The sequence below is a fragment of the Gymnodraco acuticeps genome, unplaced genomic scaffold (assembly GCF_902827175.1).
Source record: "Gymnodraco acuticeps unplaced genomic scaffold, fGymAcu1.1, whole genome shotgun sequence".
NCBI lineage: Eukaryota > Metazoa > Chordata > Actinopteri > Perciformes > Bathydraconidae > Gymnodraco > Gymnodraco acuticeps.
In genome coordinates, this window is record NW_022990484.1 from 39868 (window position 1) to 51770 (window position 11903).

Consider the following 11903-nt stretch of genomic DNA (forward strand, 5'->3'; position numbering starts at 1 on the left):
TCTTGAAATAAATAAATGTGTCATTATGAAATAAAAGTCCCATGAAATAAATAAATGTGTATTTAAATGTACATGTATACATATTTATTGCCTAATTTATTTATTTTATAATTTATTTCATAGGCATATTTATATATATATGTATTTATTTAATTATTTATGTATATATTTATTTATTTAATATTGGCTTAAATGACATTCCATATTAGGTGGTCCGCGAGTGTTTTTTTTATTGGTTAAGTGGTCCTTGGTATGAAAAAGTTTGAGAAACACTGCTTTAGACAGACTGAGTTCATTTACGTGTTTCCTGTTTCATACGCGTAACAAGCACATGGACGTGCACATGGACTATGCCCCTCCCCCCAAACATATATTAAAATGTCGGCCAGCGTTAGTAGTCATGTGTAAAACAAAAGCGATTAAGATAACGTATCTCACACTTTAACACCGACGTATGCAGCCGTAATTAAGACAAATATTTTTTCACACACCACTTATGAGCTGATATAAATGTAGCTAAACTAGTTTAAGTTTATGTTGAACGTGAGCTAGCTAGCTAGCCGCCCGCAAGAATTATTTCACATTAATGTTGCTTTGCTGATTATGGCGAAAGCATTTCTCAGACTTCGAACAGTTCATTATGTATGATGAACAGGGTCGGCGTCATGGGGGATCATTCGCGGGCCATGCCCCCCCAAATGAGTCACTGTGCCCCCCCCAACGCAGGGTGGGCAAGCCTTATTGCCACTTTGCCGTTTTTTTTGTTTTAATCATATAAGTTAAAACGTTTCCACCAAAAGTTTTTTGTGTGAAATACATCAGAAATAAAGAATACACATTTGTATTCTTTATTTATTCTTTATATGAAACACAGCCTGAGGTGTGCTCACTGCTGCTCTCTGATTGGTGTGTTGCTTGACCAATGACCCCGACTTTTGTTTTGTTATCATTACGTGGCTGTGTGTTTAGATGAAAGCCCAGTGGCGATCTGTCCATCTGTTACACTGATTATACAGTAAGCCATCGAAAATAATATGATATACAGTACAGTACAAGTACATGGGTCTCTGTTTCATTCAAGCTCGGCTCTCTGTGTGTGGCACGAGCGCATTTTGTCAGTGCGCGAGCGGTAACGTGGAATATTGTTGTTAGCATCTGGTTAGCTAGCTATGCTAACGGATATAAAGAGCTGTTTCTACACAAAGGTGGAGGAGAGTCCTCTCCTGTCAGACTGAGAGGATCTTATAACGTCAGCTCAGTGAGGTAAAGGACTCTCAGTGTTTAGATAGTTCACTTTAGTGTAAGTTATCTCAGTGGGTCTGAAACGGTTTGGTGACCATTTATGTAAACAAGTATTTGCGAGGAATAGGCTACCTTTATATGATCATTATAGTTATTAAAGAATAAGAGAATAAATGAAAAACGGGTATGAAATACTATAGGACAATAACACAAGAATACCATTTAAAAGGGGAGTGATTAGTAAAATATACATAAAGAAAAAGTAAATCTGTGTACAGTTCTGTTTCATATGGATGTTGAGAGATGTATCCATAGATCTCTTCATTTTGCTCTCAAAGTGCACCAGATTGATGCTTTTAACTTCAATATTTTAAAAATAATCTTCCCGGGGGAGCATGCCCCCGGACCCTCCTAGAGGAGGTTAGGTCCACCCCCCACCTAAAACATGTTCACATGGATAGGATACTAAATACATTTGCACACTTTTTATATGGTGGCCTATGTCCATATGTTTCTGTTTTGGTGATCGTGCCACAACCGTGCATGTATGCACAAGTCATAGGTGCGCTATAAAATAGCACTACACCCCTGCAATGTGTGTGAAAGACAATAAACTTTACAGCATATTTTTTTTAATTGAAGTTACGTTGGTGTTTGTGTGTTGGTTGTTGACGGCAGTATGTGCCCCCCCTTGGTAAATGATTGCCCCCCCATTTTATTTGTTCTAGAGCCGACCCTGATGATGAACCATACGAGTGAAGGCTTAAAAAAAGCCCCAATTATTAAATCTAAGCAAAACATGCATCAGACTTTAGTGACACAACTTACTTTGTCAGAGGATGGATTGCAATGCCGGTGGCAGCGGTCTTTGGCCAATAGGTGGTTCTCTGAATTATGTAATTTCCTGTACCGATTATACAATAAAATATTAATACATTTCCTATATTTTGACACGATAACTCTTGAATAACCTAAATAGCCTACGGACAAAAAAGTATATATTGTCTTATAAAATACAGAAAAGTTTAAACATCTAGCATGATAATAATAAAAAAAGACTAATGATATCTTAAACCAAATTAAATAAAATGGAAAATTAACCGACAACAACAATTTAACATAAATAAAACAAGGATTAAAACAAGGATAAGTTTGAATCAATGTTGTGTAAAGTAGCTGTTATGGTTAAAACATTTTTTTTTATTTTTTGAAAATAATACAGCTTCCGGCTTCCCGGGACACGAAGAGGAGACACGAACAATTCTTCCACTTGAAATGCGTTTAAACTGTGTCAGAGAGATGTTTAATCGGTTCATTTCAATTGTTTAATAATTGGTGTTTAATACTGGCAACTTCTAATTGTTGGAAAAACGAAAACGTTCCCAATAGAGACGCCCCATAGAACATTTTTTTGGGGGGGGGGGCGTTCGATCCAGCTTCGATTCCGTAACCTTGACGCACTGCCAATCCAACATCCAATCCCGACTTGAAGTTTAATCACGGGGACTGTAGTCCTAAACGATAGCTGGGGATTATGGGTAGTGTAGTGTCTTCGGCCATCCTCACCTCGATGACAGCGCCAAGTCGATGGTGCTCGAACTGTCCCTTATAGGCCTACGTCTGTTTCCGGTTATTTTATTTTGAAATTCAGTTCCTGACGGACGCCAAAAAAGCCCGAGATTATGGAATTAAACCAATAAATAAAAGCAAGGATAATTGTGTGTTATTGGTGAGTAAATAACAGTGTGTTATTTTGAAAAGAATAACAAATTAGAAGGAAAAAAAGATTTAAAAAATACAGATTTCAGTATTCTGAGGCTCTGAGCCCCATTTATTTTCCTCAGAGACGGCAACAAAAGTCCGACATTATACGATTTAAAATAAAAGCAATAATTGTGGCTTGATATTGAGTAAAAACATGTTTTTATGAACCACACAGCTTCTGGTCTTCCTCGACCCGACCGGAGAAAAAGACGTGCTGCAGGCAGTAGAAATACATTGCTTTTAAAATCGTGCTGTGCAACACGAAAAACAATCGTGCTGTGCAACACGAAAAAAAGGGGCAAGTCGTGTTGGTGAACACGAATCAATAGATTAAAAATCGTGTTGGTGAACACGAAATGCCGTGAGACTGGGTTGGGCAGAGACAGTGGGTGACTGGTAGGTTTTCGCCTGTTTGGGGATTTTATATCCAGTTTACTTCGTTTTAACATTGCTATTGCTTTGTATGTCGGGGGCGGGAGATTCATGTGATTGGTTGTTGGTCGCAAAAAATCGCCAAGCCTCAGACACGCCCAGCTTCAAGCTTTTTCGACGCCTGTAGTGTAGACGGGCCGTTAGCTTATAGCATCATAACTAAGGGTTGATACAAGCCTGAGCAAGACCTATCTATAAGCTTTATTAAAAAAGGAAAGTCTTAAACCTATTTTACTTATTGGAAACACTAATAACCCAGCATTATTGGACCACAATTAAGTAATGGTTTGGTTTGATTTGGCTTGATTGATATAATTGAGTATCATCCACACTTCAAACAATGAATGTTTGAAGTGGAATGATTCCTTATAATATTCCCTAACTTTGTTATGAATGAAGGATTCATTGTTGACGTGTACAAACTGAGACCATTGAGATGAATAGGATATGTATTGGCTTGGTGTGGTTCCTTTTTCACCATTTCAATGTTTTAGTCTCTGTAATGGAATGTCGTGTTCAATAATACCAAATGCTAAAATGAGATTTAAAAAGAACAAGAAACAAGATTAAAAAAGTCCTTGAATGAAAGTCTGATGCAATTAGAAGCCATGTGTGACACCCACCAGCACTTTATCTGTGGATGAAGCACTTAGACAGATTAAACCTCTTCAAATAAATGATTGTTTTTTTGCAAATTACACAACTGTTAAGTAACTACGTTCTCAAGGATTTTAGTGAGAAAGGGAAGGTTAGATATGTGTCTTAAATCTACCTGACGAAAAAGACAGATTTTTGTGGTTTCAATTAAGAAATTGTTCAAAAGTAAATACATATCAACAGTTTGATAAATATTGGTGGTCGAAAATAACTCTGTATCAGTTTGGAGCAGGAGGTGGTTAATTTAGTTTTGAAGAGCTATAATTTCACCTTTATAAAAACACATGAAGTAATTACTACTTAGTGATATGAAAATAGAAGGCTAAATAGATCTGTGGCTCTGTGTCAGCCAGGTTTGAAAATAAACCTGACATTGTTCTTTTTTTCTGCTAGTGATGATGAGTAATAAGCTGCTCTACGTAGAGCCTCCTTATATTTGTTAAACAACCAGAATGGGACGGGCGTAGTCACAACGTTGATTTGCAGGAAAAAAGAAGGGAGTGCCATGACACTTCGGCAATAAACAGATAGTTTGATAATTGATATATAATTGGGCTTTGTTATTCTAAGGTGTAACAACATTTATAAAAAAATGTATGACCAATTAATTACGTCATGAGCCATTAGCCCATTTCAATATAAAGGCATGAAAGATTAAGAGTGTCACATAAGGTCTGAAACGTTTGCAATATCACATTAAGGAATTGACTTGATTAAAAGACACATAGAGATATATTTCAAAAACATTGAAGGCAAATAGGAAGGCATCATTTTTAACCTCATTTTGGGTAAGTACCTTTCCAAGTCTATTTCAAAGGCTAAATATCTCTCTCACTTAAGTGGAATTGTTGTGATAGTAGATTGTCTGTTCAAGAGGCAGTTTAATCTCTTTTTTGTGGAGTTTCAGCCAGCATCATCAGACCTGGAGTAAACATGGTAGCTACTGCTAACTATAGTAGCTAAAAAGCTTGTTGTATAATAATGGTCATTTCAAGAATGCTATAATAAACTAAAATTAATTAATTGAATGCCTCTATTTTTGGGTCAAGGGTGTGAAAACGTATTTCATTATACAATAAAAGATTCCCTGTATACACTGCTTGGAAGTACTAAAAAGGTGGGGATGAAATAATGTTAGGCGTCATTCCCAATGTTTTTGCACAAAAGTAATAGAGTACCAGAAAAAGTAATAATGGTTTTGTTGTTATTATTAGGGGTCTTAGCCACGCAGCCTCATTCTCATCATTATTAATTAATTAATATATATCTCCAATCAAAGTGTTTATTCAGCAAAAAACATTAAAGAATTTATCAATTCCATCACTACTACTCAAAATGTTGTAAATTATAATAAAAATAGCTTGGCTTGGACTGTAGATATTTTTTCATGTATTACATTTCTAAATGGTTCTGCATCTATGCTCAGTTTGCAACATCTTCTCAAATATTCCAAAAGACTATTTTTGGATTTAAAAAAATCAGTTGGCAAGGTTTGAGGAAATAACAATTGTAGGTTGTTGAGTTAAATCTCTTAAAATGTCACATACTCAGAAATGAAAGAAATGTGCCATATTTGGATGAAAATAAATATAAAATATATTTCTGTAATGAATGATGTCATCTGCAGATTTAATCTTGTGACCTACTTAAAGGGTAATCATTCTAGTAAGTAGTAACAGTGAACGTAAAGGTTTTGAAAAGCTGCATCTGTGAGTAAGTGTCTGTATTGTTTGATTTTATAGATTCAAAGGAGGACAAGATGGGTGTCGGCTGGATAATATCAATTACCCTCATGTTAATAGGTAAGCAGGTTGATTTCAATCAATTTCAAGGCTCTTTATAAAATATAAAGTAGGCCTACTGTAGGTATGTTAAAATGTATAGTCTGATATTTTTGAATATTATTATCCTTTGTTGTTAGTGCTATTATATCATTTATTGGAACCAGCCGTGTGAAATTAAGGGCATAGACGACCGCAGCTGTTCGTGATTACGAGACTATATAGCCGACGGCAGCTGCTGGTGATTGGGGTGTGAGAAGGAGAAAGAAGCACCGAGCAACATAGTTTTTTGACCTGAGAGAATATGTGTTTGTATTTGATACCTTTTTGTGTAAGTAAAAAACAAACTATCCTGAGACGTATTTTGTCCGAGTCAAGCTTATTTGCTATCTGTGAGCCGAATGTTGGATTACTGGAACTACAAGTACATTTTAATGAACAACATAATCTGAAGAATACGGCTGTACTGGAGAGGTTTTTACCCCGGAGTCGTCGCGGAGAGACGGAGTGGATCCACGCCGCAGGCTTGGCATGCTTCCACCGGGCGTGTGCTGCTGTACGGAGGAGGATTTTACCACCGATGGGGCCTGCTTTCCACCTGTCCTGGTTCTGCTGTTGCAGATGCCTGCTTTCACCCCGGGGATACCACGGAGGGACCGGAGCGCTTCCACGCTGCTGTTTTCGCCTGTCCTTTGCTGCTGTGCTGATTTTGCTCCAGGAACATCGCGGATACTGTGTGCTGGTCTGGGGAAATGGCCCATATCGGGATTCTGCTGTGCCTGTTAACTGTTTTGGACTATGAGAAGATCTCTAGTCATTCTGAGAAGTCTACTGGATTCAGGTCTGTTCTGCCACCCGCAGTGGGCATCCCCTGCAAAGGTTCGGATGTGTTGCTCAAACAATTACCGGTTGCCTTGTCACAGACAATCTGCTCGACAAAATATGTTTGTCTTTTTTGTTTTCCTGCGATGATGGTTCTTCAGGACTGCTTCTTAAGCTCAAATCACACTCTCGCAGACTTTTCCGGTGTTTCTAAATTAGATGACAATGTATGTTTGTCGCAGTGGCGAGCCGTGACGGTTATACTTAGGCCAGGGGTCTTCAACTAAAATTCAACGAGGTCCAGTTAGAGAAAATGTCCCCATGCAAAGGTCCGGAACATCAAAATGTCTAACTTGCTTCATGAATTAGTGTGATATATATTGAAGTGACCTGTAGCTTTATCAACGTCTGCATGTAATCAACAACTGACTGCCAATCAAATAAAGAAAGTACAATTCAAAAACAACAACATTTATTGTCAATTAACATTGAACTATACAGATATACAGTAAATACTGTGGCTATGTGTAATGTTCCTCTCGGGCTGCATTTACAAATAAAATAGAGAAAATAAATAAAATAGCTTTTGAAAATATGTGCATCTTAAAAGTGCTTAATTTTAGATAAATAAAATAAAGTGTAGCAGCAGCTTGAGTTTCCCTTTTTCTTTGTTAACCGTTTCACATCATGACTTCACAGTTTCAGACGATTATAGAACAATATCAGTCTTTACACATCATAACAACTGAACAGTTTAAAGTTTATCTTTCTTTCCCTCTTATATTGCAGTCCCTCACTCACTTTGTTTAAATTCAGTGTGAGAATTGAGCTCGAGCTTGTCCTGCCAGGAGTTTGTAAATCTGTCAGGGCTATTCTCATACACATGCAGGTGCTCATTGGTTACAGTGATGCAAACACAGGTATGGTGAAAAAAGAGAGAACTATTCGAAGCAGAAAAAAAACAGCGTAATATACCATCTGACAAAGGCCTGTGCTATAATGCTTCAATTAACTGGCTATTCTTTATAATATACTCTGATCAATAGGAGACAGAGATGTTAAGTTAAAAATCAAGGGTTTTTATTATTATTTACAGAAAGGGTGGGGAACCTTTTTCCTTTCAATTTTTACAACATCCTCCGAGGGTCGTACAAATTATTGAACTCAACTTTTGCTTAAAAAAACTAAAATCACAGCCCATTCATTTGGCCTTTCTTTCATTCTGTGCAAAGAAAAAGCAACCTCTTAATCCAGATATCTCACCATGACTCACGTATGCATGCATGTGCACGGTGTGGCATGACCACCAAAACAGAAAGATATGGACACAAGATGTGTGCAAATGTATTTAGTATCCTATCCATGTGAACATGATTTAAGTGGGGGGCGGGACCTAACCTCTTCTAGGGGGGTCCCCCCCGGGAAGATTTTTTTTAATATTGAAGTTAAAAGCATCAATCTGGTGCACTTTGAGAGCAACATTAAGAGATCTATGGATACATCTCTTAACACCCATATGAAACAGAACTGTAAGCATATTTTTCTTTTTGGATATTTTACAAATCACTCCCCTTTTAAACTCTATTCTTGTTATTTTTAACAACTTTTTTGTTACTGTCATATAGTATTTTATACCTGTTTTTCATTTAGTCTCATTAATAACTATAATGATCATATCAAGGTGTGCCTTAACCTCACTGAGCTGAGGTTATTTGAGACTCTCAGGAGAGAGCTCTCTTCCACCTGGTTGTAGAAAAGCTCTTTATATTCGTTAGCATAGCTAGCTAACCAGATGCTAATAACAACAGATCGCCACTGTGCTTAGAACTAAAGACACAGCCACGCAAACACTGCGGCATGTGTACGGCTCCTTATGGGTATTGCAATATTTTAAGGGCTGGAGCGGCGTTCCGGTGCTCAGCACTCCTTTCAGAGGAGACATATACCACGTGAAGACACGTTACGCTCGTGTTGTGTTCAAGGAACCTGTCCTTGGCCAGGAAAAACAGGTACTCACTTGTTTAATTATTTTTGCGGTCTAGATTTTCTCTTCTTTTTTGAAGTGAGAAGTTGTCCGTCAGTCGGACTGACGGACGGACTCCCTCCCCCCCACCCCCAAAACGAAAACTCTTCGGTTCTCCACGAATTACACAAGTCACCCAAATCAGCGTTAAAAAAGCGGGAGGCGCCGAAAAATCCCCTATTAATGTATTGATTATAGCTCCGGGTCCGTATAGGTCGGCGTCTGGGTCCGGATCCGGACCGCGGTCCGCCTGTTGCCGACCCCTGACCTAGGCCCTCTGACCCCCCCCTTCCCTCGAAAAAAAAGAAGAGTTATTACGTCTCAACGTAGACTTCAGCGGAATATCAAAACAGTGGTCCGGGGTGCAAAACGCATCAATGACAGCGACCCTCTACCACACAAAACAACACAATTTATAACACCTATCATGACAGGGCACCACCACAGCCAAGTAGCGATTACAAATGAATTAAGTCGGCACGGCGGCCCGCATTGAAAATGACTTATTTGGCCTACCTTTGATGATCAAATCACTGAAACACAAAGTCCATCCTCCTGTCCTTTTGGATGAAGCACTTGATGGCGGGTCATTCAGCTGATCCTTTGCCACTCCAGTTTATCATTGTAACTCAATCTTGAAAATGATTCGGTTAATAATTTCGCAACGATGTCATCACTATCACTGAAGTGAGCCATCATGAACGAACTTATGCTAATTATAAATCTATCGATTAGATTTATGATTACAAAATAATAAAAGTAGGATAGACATGTGGATATTATCCGGCTGAACACAACGTGCGTTTATCTAACAGGTTCGTTTTCCACAGACCTTATTTCGAGCTATTTTCCAAAACCCTATGGAGAAATTTCCCACTGCTTTCTGTCGAGGGAATCCGAGCGCAGCTTACTTCCGAGTTTTAGGACGCGTCACTGCACCACTTGCATAGACCTCACAGCGGGCGGAACCTGTCAAAGTCCGCGAAAATAAAGCCCGCCCATTTAGAGGGAAGATATGATTGGTCAATTGTACTGTCATTTGACATTACTCTCTCATTGAGTTACTATAGCTGGCCCTCTGTGAATGTAGAGAGGGACCAACTATGGCGTTATATGTGTGCCTCTATCCCGAGCACGCAATGAAACATGTTGAGCATAGAAAATACTATTGAGCGCGCACTTGAACATTTTTTAGCACAGAGAAATATATTTTCTCTCATAAAACTCCTGCTCCGTGCGCAAGCAGACCGCTGCACCGCGCTCTCTCTCCCTCGCTCGACCTCTCCAGCCTGTGCGCGCTCAGCTTTGCCTGCGCTCGCTCAAGTTGTCACAGCGTTACAAATGTGCCACAAAACCAACCAATCGGTGAACTCGAGAAGGTCAGTTCTGATTGGCTGATCCAGCGCCATGTAGAGAAGAGTTACGACAGCGGAAGTCCAAAATGCTTGATCGTCACGTGGTTCAGAGAGACTCAGAAAGTTCCCGGAAGTTCGTGGCGGGCCATTTGAATCACGATTTGAATGCATTCATAATAGGATAGAAATGCAATTTTTGCTAATTAGTGGTCAATAAAGGTTTTGATTTGCAATATGTATACAACATATCGATATGTGTATGTAGTTACATCAATGTGTTTTGTTTTTTTTAAAGTAAAATGTGCTAATATTTGAGGATTAAGATAAAATAAGAAGTACTTTATTGATACCAATTGGGGAAATGTTTACGCTGCAGCAGCAAAAGACAAGGCATTATACATTAGACAGTTAAACGACTGTAATTAAACAATCGAAAATGTAAACATCTTAAATAGAAATAACATAGCATTACAAAAAGTAGAAAATATACATAGTGTGAACAGCTATCTTACCTGTTAACATATACATGTTAGGCTAACGTTGCCTTTGTTACAGAGCCTGTTGTTTATTGCTTTGAATTCTTTAAAACAAATATTATCTTTTTAAACTCATATGGTAGTCAGGAGCATCACATCCTAATGTTTATTGCTATATTTAGAGGGAGGGGAAGGAAGGTTTCAAAATTCAGATTAGAATAATTTCTACCATTTCTTTAATTCATGGTGGTTTCAGTAATCCCCTGGTAATTGAGGACATATCTAAATGACTAATGTAATCTGTATGGCTTTCAGGAAGGACAGGAGACCCACAGGTGCCTATCAATGATTGTCAACTGACAGCACAATGAGTCAAAGGGCTAGCAGCAGCAGCAGCAGCATGATGATGATGTTACATGTGTTGTTTAAGGAACATCCATGTAAATAAATGGAATTCAATACACATTGAATAGCATGTCATGCAGTTTGTCTGTGCCTTTTCCTCTGTTGTCCTGGCATATCGTCTCCCCCATGGGTTGCTGTGCTGCCTGGGGATGCTCCAAGCGCTCAGAGAAAGGAGTATGAATGTAAGGTTTCCCCACTGACAGAGAGGAGGAAAGAATGTCTGGCTCAAGTCAGCAGGAGCAATTAACTATCACAAAAGACAACAACAGCAACACAACATGTGAGGTAATCATATTTTTCACTAAACAAAGACCACACCATTGGGAAGCTTAACGTCTGTTTAATCAAAAATAAGGAACAGGGAGAGGCTTGCAAAGCTCTGAGAGCTGAGACTCAGGTGCAGGGTGAGGGTCTCAGTGGGTATTCAGGCTCCATTGAATCCCCCTGGGGTTCTTGTGCTGAGAGAGGGAGACAAAGACAGGAGAAAGGGTTAGATACATCTAGCAACCTATAGGATGGGAAATTGCTGACCTATTTGAAACTTACCTTGTGTTTTCACTCTCACTTAAGTCCCTCTCCCTTTGCCATCAATCCAAAATCAGCTGAGCTGCAACATTATACAGACAGGTAATAATCAACAGAATCACAAGGACAATATGGCTGTGATAAAAACACTCACCCATAAATTACGTTTTTGGTTACTGTTTAGAAGTCTCAAATATCCACTCTAAAATACTAAACTAAATCCATATCAATCACACGCCCCAATGTTATATTTAACTAATATGTAACTCCCTCCACCCCGGATAAAAACACGTTAAGAAGCCCCTTTTCTCTAATTCCACAACGTTGGATTAATAGGCTGTTCATGGTTAACGTGTGTTGCTAACTTTTCCGGTATTCTAGCCTAATCTGTTTAGTTGCCCGGTTGAAAATTAACGCAAGC